The sequence below is a fragment of the Squalius cephalus genome (assembly GCF_949319135.1).
Source record: "Squalius cephalus genome assembly, chromosome: 25".
NCBI lineage: Eukaryota > Metazoa > Chordata > Actinopteri > Cypriniformes > Leuciscidae > Squalius > Squalius cephalus.
Window position 1 is genome coordinate 28,239,118 of NC_137146.1, and position 12,883 is coordinate 28,252,000.

General features: G+C 37.5%; 1 protein-coding gene across 3 annotated transcripts in view; it reads left to right on the plus strand.

The window, feature by feature from the left end:
- Positions 1-12,883, plus strand: part of pard3aa (par-3 family cell polarity regulator alpha, a) — a 461,686-nt gene that overhangs the window by 232,129 nt on the left and 216,674 nt on the right. The window lies entirely within an intron of this gene.

The following is a 12,883-nucleotide window of genomic DNA, read 5'->3' on the forward strand; positions in this document are numbered from 1 at the left end:
GCTGTCTCAATGAACTGCTGTTTACAGCATCAGTAAAGTCCCTGCTTTGCTCTTCCAGGGTTCCTATGCAGTATGATCAAGTATGGGATCTGATTTGAGTAGTTTCCAGGTCTGGATAAGCATGGGAAATATTTGTGTTTCCAGGCTACTGCCCCTATTCTGTTTTATAAAATTATACGTATCATATAAGTGAAGGGCGTTTCTTGTTACCTGCCTGTCGAACAAATCAATTTCAAAGAACATCGTGTTATAGAGCAATGGTGGCATGGAATTCGCTCCCGTTGTTTTTGGTCTCAGAGAGTCACAATGTTAGTTTTTCCAAAAGATTGAGACTGTATTTACTTTGGAGTAACTGAAATTATGTAATTAATAATGACTGTATAATGAGCTATGGTAATTGAAATGTGATTTTTATATTTTATATTATACCCAGAGAGTGGTAATATTTTGTACATAGAAGAGCTTATATTGTTATGTTGTTATGGTTAGTGTTTATGTGTTGTGCAGTGTGTGTGTGTGCACGTGTGAGTTAGACGACTTAGATGATGTTGTGTGCACTTCTGTATTTTGTCTTCATTGTTGTACAGCTTTGATGTTAATATTTTGGTAAAAATTGTTAAGACCCCAGGAAGAATACTGTAGCTGCTGCTTTATGGAGTAGCTAATGGGGATCTAAATAATAAACAAACAATAAACAATATAAGTCTAGAGCCGACAGCCAGTGCAGTTTAGTGATCGTTTAACATGACTGAATTAATCCAAGGTGAATATTGTGTGTTTCCTGCAAGTGAGTCTCTTCACTAAAGGGAGTTGGCAGTCATTTAAATCAAATTGTACTTTGCTGTTTGGTGTTCGTGCAACATCAACCTGCAATTACAGTATCAAATGTCTCAGCTGTGAATATATGCAGATTTTTTCTCATCATGTAAGAGTACGTATTCACTTGGAGAAAACCAATATAATGTAAAATAATGTTATATGGGTGAAAACTTTATTGGTGAGGATTTGGAAAAGAGTGATAATGGCTGATAATAAATTGATATATATGGCAAACATTGTAATTTTATTCTATCATACCCTGCCATTATTTAAAACTTATAATATGAATTTAAAGTACTCAAAATGTATGCAGTGAGTGAAAGTGTAATCCTATATTAACTTCATCTAGGTTTGATGTGTTAGAATATAACATGCATGTTAACAATTGAATTTTAAAACTATTTATCAGGTGTTAAATATGGTCTGAAATGTGTAGGATACTGCTAGTTTTAGGAATACTTCACTTAGCGGCGTTGATCACTGGCAGATTTTCTTGAAAATGAAACCCAAGTAAATGAGTGCTTTTAGCTTGATTTCCTCAGGTGATACGCTCTGAAATATGTCCAAAGACAGTTCATAATGCATCAAATTAGTGGTGTGTCATTTCGTTTACAGAACTGCTGTGATACAACAACCAATGCAATAAAACTGGATAAAACTAAACATGCTTTTAGTGACAATCACTGGGCATTTCACTTTGAAAGTGTTGCGAAACATGCAAGGAGCATCATAATATCGCCACAGGAATGTCTTTGTCAACCAATGGAAGATTCCCAGCAAAGAGAGAACGTTCCCTGAACTTTGACTAACGTTCTGGCAAGGTTCTCTCTAAGTTATGAACAAACATTCTTCCAGAAACGTTAATAGAATGTTTGTTTAATGTTCTCAAATCATTAGCACAGCAATATTTATACATCGTTCGTGGAATTTTAGAATGTTCAGAGAATGTTCGCATAATGTTTCCAAAATGATCAAATGGAGTGTTCCCATAAGGTATTGATTCTTGGAGTGATTGAGAGTGGTTGGAGATGAGCTTTGACTTTCTTTCCGTTGGCTCAGGAAAGATTTGATTAAAGACGCCATCATGAAGACACACTTTCACAAACTCTCCCACTCCACCTCGTTTCTCATCAACTCCCCCTTAAAATTTGGAGTTTAAGACATCCGAACGACAGGGGTGGGAAGAGAGAAAGAGAGGGAAGAGATAAACTGTTGGATGCTTCATTACTCTTATTGTCACATTAACATTCAGGAGGCTTTAGCTTCGCAACGCGCCCGGTTCAGGCATTAAAGGATCTCAATAATCCATACAAGTATGTTCATAAAAATCAGATTACAAAAGCATCGCTCCACCGCTGACAGTTATTGCAAATAAAGTGGAGAGAGAGAGGACAGCGGACGGTTATTGATGCTATTTTGTAGATGTGTGTGAGGGAGAGAGAGATAGAGGGAGGGAGAAAGAGAGAGAGAGAGAGAGCGTGGTGGTTTTATATGATGATATGGGAAGGTTGTCATGTGAGCCAATCACAGTGCCGGACCATTAACGCATCATCGAGGAAGTTCTAAATCAAAAGACTGAGTGACATGCTCTGCCACAGTGACAGGTTACAGTCTAATAAATCACTGCCAAGTACTTAACTTATGCTTTTTGGTATTTAAAGACATGACACAATTAACCTCAAATTAGCATAATGGCAATGTGAGAGAATGTAATAGAGCGAAATTGGACATAGTTGGCTCTAACCCCTAACACGCTGAGGGATCTTATTTATTTATTTATTTTCATTTATCTGCATGCATGCGATTAGCCTTCCAGTCGTCTAGGGAATTGCAGACATTTTACGAAAGTGTGAGCGTCAAATGCGAGCTGGCAGAGGCAGTGACTTATTGATAGGGGCGTCAGCTTTAACCTTTGCTCACAGCCGAAGTCCAGTCCTGAGGGAACCGCAGAAAAATGAGCTTTGATGCCCCCGGCCGGCCCTCGCCCTTTAGAGAAAAAGAGAAAGAGAAGCGAGAGGAGGCGGCATGTTCAGTGAACTCCAAACAGGAATCGATGAAGTGTTGTCCTTGGAGTCTTCTGCACTCTGGGCTGGTGTTAGTTGAGTGCAATTATAGGTCATGTGCCACTCAAAGTGTCATATACTCATGAGATTACTGATCTTTAAACAACTGAGTTGTTGCTTTGTTTGCTGCTCCTGACAGGTAGATTGAGACTCGCTGACACATTTGGGTCAGTCTTAAGGGCTGTTCACAACAAGAACAAGAACTTTAAAGATAACTGTAACTGCATTGGTGGCCAGAAGTGATGCCCCACCTAGGAAAATTGACTTATTCACCCTTCTTTGAAATATTATAAAAAAAAATGTTTTTTAAAAGATTTTGTAAGCATATTTGCAGAGTTGTGCTTGTAGTCAATTATTTTATTTATGATAACGCAATAAAACATGACTAAATGTGCCGACATAATTTTTGGCCACGCTGTCATACAAAGAAATTATGAACACATAAAAGAACTAACAATGGTTTAGTTTAGATGGTTTAAAGGAACTGAATAATAAAGAACAAATATCCCCTCCAGACAACCATATAATTTATCTGTGTCATTATAGTTATAGTTGTGCAATGCCATTGTTTTATAATGATTTAGAACTATATATTTATCATTATAGTTATCGTCCTTTGAAAGTCCTAATGGAAAGTCTTTTATTTGTGTAAGAGGGTTTTCACAGAACCTTGGCCCAAGTGTGATTGTTCCCAGCACTCGGCAGCGTCGGTCTGGTTTCACACAGTGTCTACACCGGACACAAGCCAATAGATCTCATCAGTGATTGTGTCCACACTAAATGTGTTGTGACGAGTCACCGACAGCAAACTGATGCATTGTTCCGTTTCTGACGTATTACTCACATCTGAGTATTTATGGTCACTTTGACGCATCGACACGGTGTCAGACTTTTGAATGCTAAAGTCAAATGCTATTGGAATAGACACAAAGAACAGTGGAATGAAAAAAAAATCAAGGTCTAGAGATCCGTAAAAAAAAAAAAAAAAGATGTACTTGAAACTTGAAACCCACCAACCCACCAAATATGTGTGTGTTTCAACAGTGGTGTGTAACACAGTCACTCCTACTAGCCACTTTGGCAGGTTGAATTTTACATGTGATATATATATATATATATATATATATATATATATATATATATATATATATATATATATATATATATTTGTAGTCTTTTAAAAAAGCATCTGATATAATAAAGTAAGTGCAATGTAGTTTTGTTAAAAATATAGATTTTTCAATACTGATACTGAAATGTCTAAAATGCTTCCAATACTCATTACCCTCAGTACTCGTTTATTTTTCTTAAACAGTCAAATACACAGGATAATGTCAAAATGCAAGTCTTGGCGAGTATTCACGTAAACACAGTCAGTTATGTTTTAAGTGAACATAACAAGTTCAGAAAGAAAATGCATGTGTAACAGTATAATGGATCTGTGTGTCAGGTCTTAAAGTGACAGCAGCCTAAAATACCTGCTGCCAAATTATGAGATAATATTAAAATATCTATATGGCAGTTTTTCCCCATGGTATCAATGTCAAAATTGCTGAGTGCTAGTAACTTTGGAAAACCACTCACCACAGAGGCTGGTGAGCAAAAAAGTTCATGTCAAGCCCTGATTACAAAGTAGCTGCCTATGAAGGCAGTCCGGCAGCTCGCTAGGCTTTGGAACAGAGTTTAGTCTCACATAATAAGACTTTAGCCAGCATAAACTCAGTCTACATTGCAGCTTATTCCAATTCAATCACATAAGGCCCCTGATGAATTGGAGAAAGTTTATTGGGGCCTTTAGATTTGACGTTTTCTATGTCAGTTTGTTTCATTTGAAATGGGACACAACACTGTCATGTACGTCACAAACTTTGGCAAATCTACCAACAAGTTGTTCTTTGGACGTGGGCCATTGAAGAAGTCTGTGAACTTGTAAACAGGGCTTTGTTTTCCGCTGTTCAATAAGAAACCTGTATACACAAACTCCCGGAAATTGTGCAAAGCTAATCAGATTGGATTTTGCAAGAGCTCCATTTTGTGTGCAACATGCATGAAATGGGCAGCGAACAGTCCGTTGGCACTCCACAACAGTGACGTCTGACTCCTTGGCATCTTAACATTTGCATCAGGTTTATTTATTTCGGAATTGGAAGAGAGCCTTGAATATAAAACAATCATTTGTGTTTCAGAAAGGGGAAAAAAAGGATGTCAGAGGAGCTGTGGATAGTCTGTGCGGTTGATGCTGAGGGAGCAAGACGGTGAAGGAAAAGGATAAATGATGAAAGTGGGAGTATCTGGGAGGAGAGGGAGGGAGAACGAAACAGCAGGAGACGGATAGGCCAGAAGATGGAGAGAGAGGGAAAGAATGAGAGATGTGATAGGCATCTCAGGGAGCCATCAAAAACTCCACTGTGGAGAAAAGAAGGGAAAAAAAGAGAACTGACAACAGCGGCGAGGGAGCAAACGTGTTTTGACAGACATTCTGCACTTGATGAAATCTTACCTTGCCACTTTGCTGAGACACACGAATACTCTCCGAGACCTGACAAACACCCTGCTGCTGAATTATTCATGCCAGAAAACGCAATTATCCGGCACACTAATGTGGCCAGCGGCGTGAGAGCATTAAAACAACACGACACACACACAAGCAATTCCATCGTGTAAACATAAAGCCCACCGCGTTCTCCTGCCGGCTGTCTGGTCGGAGATGGCCGCAATTTAACGTTCCTTTTGATCTCCCAGTGTGCACTGCGGCGAGCGCTCAGAAGTCACGCGTGTTTGCGACCGCTGCTAAGCCACAGTGATAAGCAGAGATTGTATATCACCACCTTCTCTTCTGCAAAAGAAATAAGTCATTGTGAAGTCTTCAACCACACCAGTGGCGAGGAAACAAAGGAACCAAAATAAATAGGAATTACCTCCAAAGCTTTGGCTAAAGATGAGGCGTGTTGATTGACATTAGCATGTTCAGTCAAGTAACTGGTAGCAATAAAGTGTTTTGACTGGGGATGGACACGAGTATTCTAGTACTTGGAAGAGGTAGCAACTTCGAAATGTTTAATTTATTTATAATAATAATAAAAAAATCATATTAATTTGGTTATGATGGCATTTTGGCCAGTGTTTTGTGGTCTGGTTTGGGACACAAACGCTGCAGTGTGACGGAATAAAAGCCTCTCTTCACTTCACCGCTGCTCTGTCCATTCGATTGCCGTCCATCAGTCAAGCTCTTATGTAGATAAAGCACTTCTGTGTCAGTTCCTAACCTTCACAAAACCCAGTCACAGTGATAACACCATATCTTCTGTTGTGCATCATTTCTTATTATTATTGAGTGTTCCACCACCAGCATTGTGCTTTTAAAGTGTTGTATTAATGACATAATAGTCCAACTTTTTTCCTGGAGACTCCTGTGTTCAGTTTGATTCCGTTTGCTACTGTTAAGCTATTATTGAACACAAGAATGCACCTCACTGAGAAATACATTCAACTTCCTTAAATGGGTTCTATTATGCTTTTTTTCTTTTTTTACATTTTCAACTTTCTTTAGTGTGTTTTGTTGCTGTTTGAGCTTGAGCTCAAAGCTCTGCAAAGTTACAAAGTTACAAAGTCGCTCCAGCGGGAGCTATTCTCTATATCAGTGTCAGTGTTTCTGAACTCCATGAAACTGTACTCATTGTAGTCAGTCTTGAGTTTTCTTCCAGGAACGAACATGTCACAATATTTCTCATTTAAATAATTCATACACAGAATAAAGGGGCGGGGCCTGGTTGAGTGAGTTAGTAGTGTGTTGAAACTGACGGTTATGGTAAGGGACGGGATATTTCCCAAACGCACTCAGCTTGACCAATCACAACACAATGCTCCAGCTGACCAATCAGAGCGCATTGGGCTTTTCAGAAGGAGGGGCTTCATTGAGACAGGAACTAAACAGAGCATTACTGACAGACTGGGAAGAGAGGAGCCGCAACATTGTCAAAGAAATTAAAAATAACGTTTTTTGAAAATTCAAGCATGAAAACCTGGCCAAAAACAGAATCAAGACTTTGAAAAGGGGCCTTATAGGTCCCCTATAAGACTAAGTTGATTAGTCATTCAGGCAAGACACACCTGAACACAACGAACCAATAAAACAATAAGAATGTGACACAAGAGACTAGGGAAGCACATGATGGGAAGGGAATTACATGTGAAAACCAGGAACCTAGACTGAATCCGAAATCACCCCCTATACCCTCATATTGGGCATTATTCAAGGGGACATCCATTTGTTGTGGTTTCCGAAAACACATTGCACAGCAATAACGTGCGTATAGTCATTGTACACTCAATGACTGTCCGAATTCACTCTCTCGTTTTCATTCAGTCCTTCAAGTGATCAGTATTAGTGGACTAATGTAAGAAATAGGGATTGAGGGTTTAAATGGAGATTTCTGATTCAGCCTTGGACTAAGCCAAATTACAAAATAAAAGACATGAAACATGAAAGTGAAAACAAAACTCAAAACAAATTGTGACACACACACACCTGTAGTCTTGACCACAGGAAGTCTCCATTGAGCCTTTTGATTTGTTTTCATGGTAATCTTGATAGATCAGAAGGAGATCTCTGAAGCAGTTTTGAGTTGGTTTTCTTGGAAAACTTGGTGTCAAAGCTTGTTTTGCACTCTTGAAACTATTTTATATGCATTATTTTGGGACTCAACTTCCCAGAAAATAACCCTATGAATGACGATGAGCTTTTTGTTTTCATGTTCCAATAATGCACCCATCTGTAGTCAATTGCAACTCTCTCCAAGTTGGAGTAGATGCTCACGACTGTTGGCTTGTTCAATAACAGCAACTCGTCAATCCAATCCAAAATCTGGCAGAACGGTCCAGATGACAGGGTGTACGGGAACGTCGTTTCAGCTCGGCACAGAATAGTAATTAAACACTACATTAAATTCCTCTTCATGACCAGTTCAGACTTTTCACGGATCCATTAGAGGCTGAATCTGCCAAGCTAAGAGAATCTTAATTGCGCAATTAATTTGAACGCTGATGTCTACTGACAGTTGGATTTATGGTGTCTATTGAGGCCAGATCCAGACAAATGTGTGACAGGTTCTATTTTAATTCCGCTGATGAGTTGGCTTGATATCCCATGAGGGACGCCCATTTTGCCAGTCATCTAAAAATCTGATGTGTTTTTCAGAACTTGTTTCAGAAAAATGCAAGTTATTGTTATCGACTTATTGTTGCTCAATTCCTGTTTTGTTCCAATTTCTCTCACTTCACTGAGGAACGTTTCTATTTTTAAATGTGGTTTGGAAGGATTTTGTGAATGATAAATTGTTAGGAATCGACAACAACAATGCAACTTTTGTTTTCTCATATGGTCACAATTATTCTCAGCAGATAATATCTTCGTTTTTCAGAGTCCCTTTGTACACTCGCACTCTGTGTACTTGGTCTTTTCCAGTGCCAACAGAAAGGTCAAGCCACAACATTTATTTCCCCATGCAGCCATATTTGTTTTGAATCTGTTCACTGGATGTGGGAAACTTTAGTAACTCACAGGGGGAAGAAATCAATGCAGCATGTTACCTGGATGCTAGTGCAGTTGTTAAATGAGAGATTGACGAATGTGTTGGTGGGAATTGTTGAGGGAGCTCTTTTGTAAGCTCTGGAAAGTTGTAAGTATGTTTGTTCCTGCTCAACAAGTGCCTCTGATTGCCTGACAGCATGAGTGTGTTCACCATGGCATACTACCTACTGTTTTTAAAGGAAGTAGTATGCAGTATGGCAGTATGCATGCACATCTTCTGTATTTACAGTATGATACATCTAAGTGAAACGCACATTTTATGTTTTCAGAATCAGCATGTTAAGTGTAAGGGTTCACTCACACAGGACACATTTTTCTCTATTTTTTCAAGTAAAAATGTGTAAAATGGATTTTTTTTTTTTTTTACTGTTGCAGTGCTGTTTTTTGAGCTTCGCACCATGATTGTCATGCTAAAAGAAGCTGAACTTTTAAAACATACACTTATAAAGTTAAATGTATGCAAAGAAGTGACATGACAATCACAATTCGGGATGCAAATAGGTCCAACAAATAAGACCAGTTATAATGTACAGATCTGGCCTTTAAAAACGCGCGTTTTCTCCCGCGGCATTCGGCAATTCGTCTCGTAGAGTCTCGCAGAATTCTGCAAGTGCTTCGGGGGGGCCTAATTAAAAAAATCCCTCAATGTGTTTCGCTTCACAGAATATCCACCAGGTGGCGCATAAAAAACAACTTTACATTAGATTTTTTATTTTACTTCACATTACGTCATGATTGTGAGAAAACATCCACAATAAAATATAAATTATAAATAGTAATAGACACAAATATTTACAGTAGGCTACTGTATTATACAGACATTTGAAAATATTTGTAAATGCAAAAGGTTCATTAAGACAAGAAGGGGTATTGGACAACGTTTACGATTTTTTATATGCTTTGTCATTGCTGTGGTTTCCAGGAGATGAGTGCATGCAGAATATTTAACATTGCTTTTATTAAAACAGCAAAGTGACGTTCTTGCCAGCGCATAACTTTTTTGTACAACTATTAAGATGATTGTGCATGCAATGCGCATTTATACTAAGCACAACAGAGAATTTAGTGTGAGCATAATGCACGTGGCTCTGCCTGTAAAAACCCAGCAGTATTTTTTTTATATATATACACAAAATCATCCTAACATAATGCAAGGCTTAAATAATGCGACTTACCCAGATTCTTAATTCGTGCAGATATTTCTTGTGTGATTGTTCTTGGGCAGATATTTCTTGTGAGGTAATGTCGCAGCACAACGCGTAGCATACGTTGGGCGCATCTGATTTGCCATTAAATTATATTTTAATTAAACTGTCTTAATGCATTAAGCATAAAGATTTTTCCACGTTAGTCTCAGAATGTCCGGGGTTGGCTTGAGGTCTTGCCGACAGTTTGTAAATATTCTAAATATTCATATTCACAAAATCCATATAAAGGGTGATCAACAGTTATGACTTCTAAAATAAAATAAAAATGACCAGATAAGAGGTATCTGATTGACAGTTTGACAGATGTTGTTTTAAAAAAATAATTACAACATTATGGGGAAGTGGTATTAAATATTCGGTAACACATAGCCTAATACAATTATTTTAATTATGCATTTTGTTCAGTTTTGCTTTTACAAAATGTTCCCTGTTTTTTATAATTAATTTAACCTGAGATGTGCGTTATATCGCTTTTGGATCATTCTTTGTGTTGTCGAATTTTGACACAGTTTCATTACTTGTTCATAATAATTTGATTCATAATTATGTCATTTTTTTCTAAAAGTAAAAAAACTAAAAGTTTTTCTAAAAGCAATATTCTAAAGAGATACAAAGACAGTGTACGTGTACCCACCAGATTTCGTCATGAGTCATTTTGTACCCACTACTTTTAACTTCCGTTGACCGTTTTGGTTATGAGGAGCAATATGAGAGAAAAATTTTGTAATCCTTGTCTGACACACACACAAAAAAAAAAAAAATATAATATTCATTTTATTTTAGTTTTCGTGTTCGCATTTATGAGGGAAAAAACAACGTGTCAGTTTACGGTTATGGACGTGAGCGCTCTAAAAGCGGCACTAAAAGACTGCTTTAAAACTTTCACAGAGACCTCAAACAGAACAGCTGCCTTTCTTTAAATTGAATTTCGTTTTGTATTAATTATATCTTAATTTTAATCAGTGTTTCGTGAACCATTTGCCTGGATTTAAGAAGTAAATATAGCAGACAATCACGACATTGGAGGCCCCGGCGATATCTCATAAATGAACCGAAACTCAGCGTGTAATGAACATTCACATTTACAGTGTATTTAGACACATTTAGACGCATTCATAATCATTACTTTTACCGGTTCTTTGTGGCAAGCTTTATGCGTGCGGTCGTGCGCTTGAGTGCGGCTATATTATAGTAAATGCTCATTACTTAAAACAAAGCATAAGCCTCTTCCTGGCATGCAATGGAATCTACAATGTCAGTTGGTTATATCAACATATGTCAAATTAAGTTACGCGATATCAACAAATTAAGCTATAAACATTCATTTGAAATAACTTAAAGCGTATGTATAGTAGATTTGCTTAAATAGCATTTAAACAAAGGAAATGCAAGGGATTAAAACCCCAACCACACGCTGGTGAAAACTGGAAAAACCGGTTTTCTTTTGATTCCCTGAGAGGAGATCGATTAGCATTGGGGGTTGAATCGGCAGACCTGGGGGGTGGGTGGTTGTACTTTCTTGACTCTGTGCAATTGTTAGCAGCTAAAACAAGCAGCTAAAACAAAGACTGTGCAATTAATTACATTTTGGAAATAACTTTCTTAATGTCGTTTTATTTAGCCTATACACTGCAAAAAAAAATTTTTTTTTTTTTTTTTTTTTTTTTTTTTGAATTTGTAAGTATTAAATATGTTTTACAAACAATTGGTTTACAAACTCTTGGAGGTTTGTGGTTACCATCATTCAGAAGAGTGGTGCTTGTGTTTAGACTTATGTTTTACGTGATTAAATCAGGAAGATTATATTGGTTTCTGTCCACGAAGACGCATTTAAGACTATTTAATCAGGAAATGGAGGCACCGGCGCGATATAACTTGCATTGCTCGTGAACTGAGCTCGTCTCATAAATGAACCGAAACTCAGAAATGTATCTAGAAAGCTTGAAATGTCCACTTTTAAACAAAACAATTCAAAACGAAAAGAAACAGACAACTCTCTTATGTAAGTGTGCATTTCTCTCTATAGGCACGTTCACAATATCTACGAAGATGACGAGTCAGCATTGTCAACATCTTTGACTGACACATAAAACACTAGATTATTAGTAAACAATTAAAATGTCTCCTTGCTATACTTGACACATGATTACTTTTGCCAGTTCTTTGTGGCAAGCTTTATGCATCCGTTAACTATCGAATATCGTGACTCATATTTTGTACCAGACCATTTATGGTTGTTCATATTGTTCAACAAAGTTCTTGATAAAAAAAGAAAAGAAAAAAAGAAGCTGTGCCTAATATTATTGTTGTATAGCGCGCAAGGTTTATGCGCATGCTTTAAGTCTTCTCCGTTTTTAGTATACTGTGGCAGAATTACAGTGCCTGGTCTGGTATGTATAGCCTACTAGGCTACATCGTTTTAAAATCGGTTTCAGTGGTTTCGTGTGTACGCAGATATTTCTTGAGACGACGCCATGTTTTTATGCACTTTTACTCTTTTAGTTTTGTTGCAATTTCACCAAAAGCTTATAATTAGGAAATAGGCCTACACACAACACGCTAAACTTATATTCTCTATTATGTTAAAAATGTTGTAAAAAATACGTATTATTCTTATATAATAAGAATAACAGTAATGTACATTTATATTGCACTCGAAATGATTTAGATATGGAAAGAGGAATTCTTCTCAACTACCACCAATAAAGTTTTAAAATTCTTCATTAGAAAATATTATATTTTGATGATTCTGCAAGTTCAGCAGACAGTGAGGTTCGGGTTTGTTCCGATCAGAGCTCGTGAGTGGAGAGCGCATTTCTGAATATTCCGCTCCTCTATTCATTCCGGTCGCTCGCTCAACACAGATGTCATGTTGCCTGGTTCGAAAATATGTGGAATAAGGGCTGCTTTCGACTAAAAGTTTTTTTTTGTTTTTTTTTTCTAGTCGACTAGTATACTAGGCTAGTTGTTCATTTAAGTAATTCATGGACAAATCGCCCCTTTATATTAATTTAATTAGCCTACTTATATGGATCATGAGTGTTTACGTAATATAGCCGCACTGCGCACGACCGCACGCATAGCTTGCCACAAAGAACCGGTAAAAGTAATGATTATGAATGCGTCTAAATGTGTCTAAATACGCCGTGAATGTGAATGTTCATTACACGCTGAGTTTCGGTTCATTTATGAGATATCGCCGG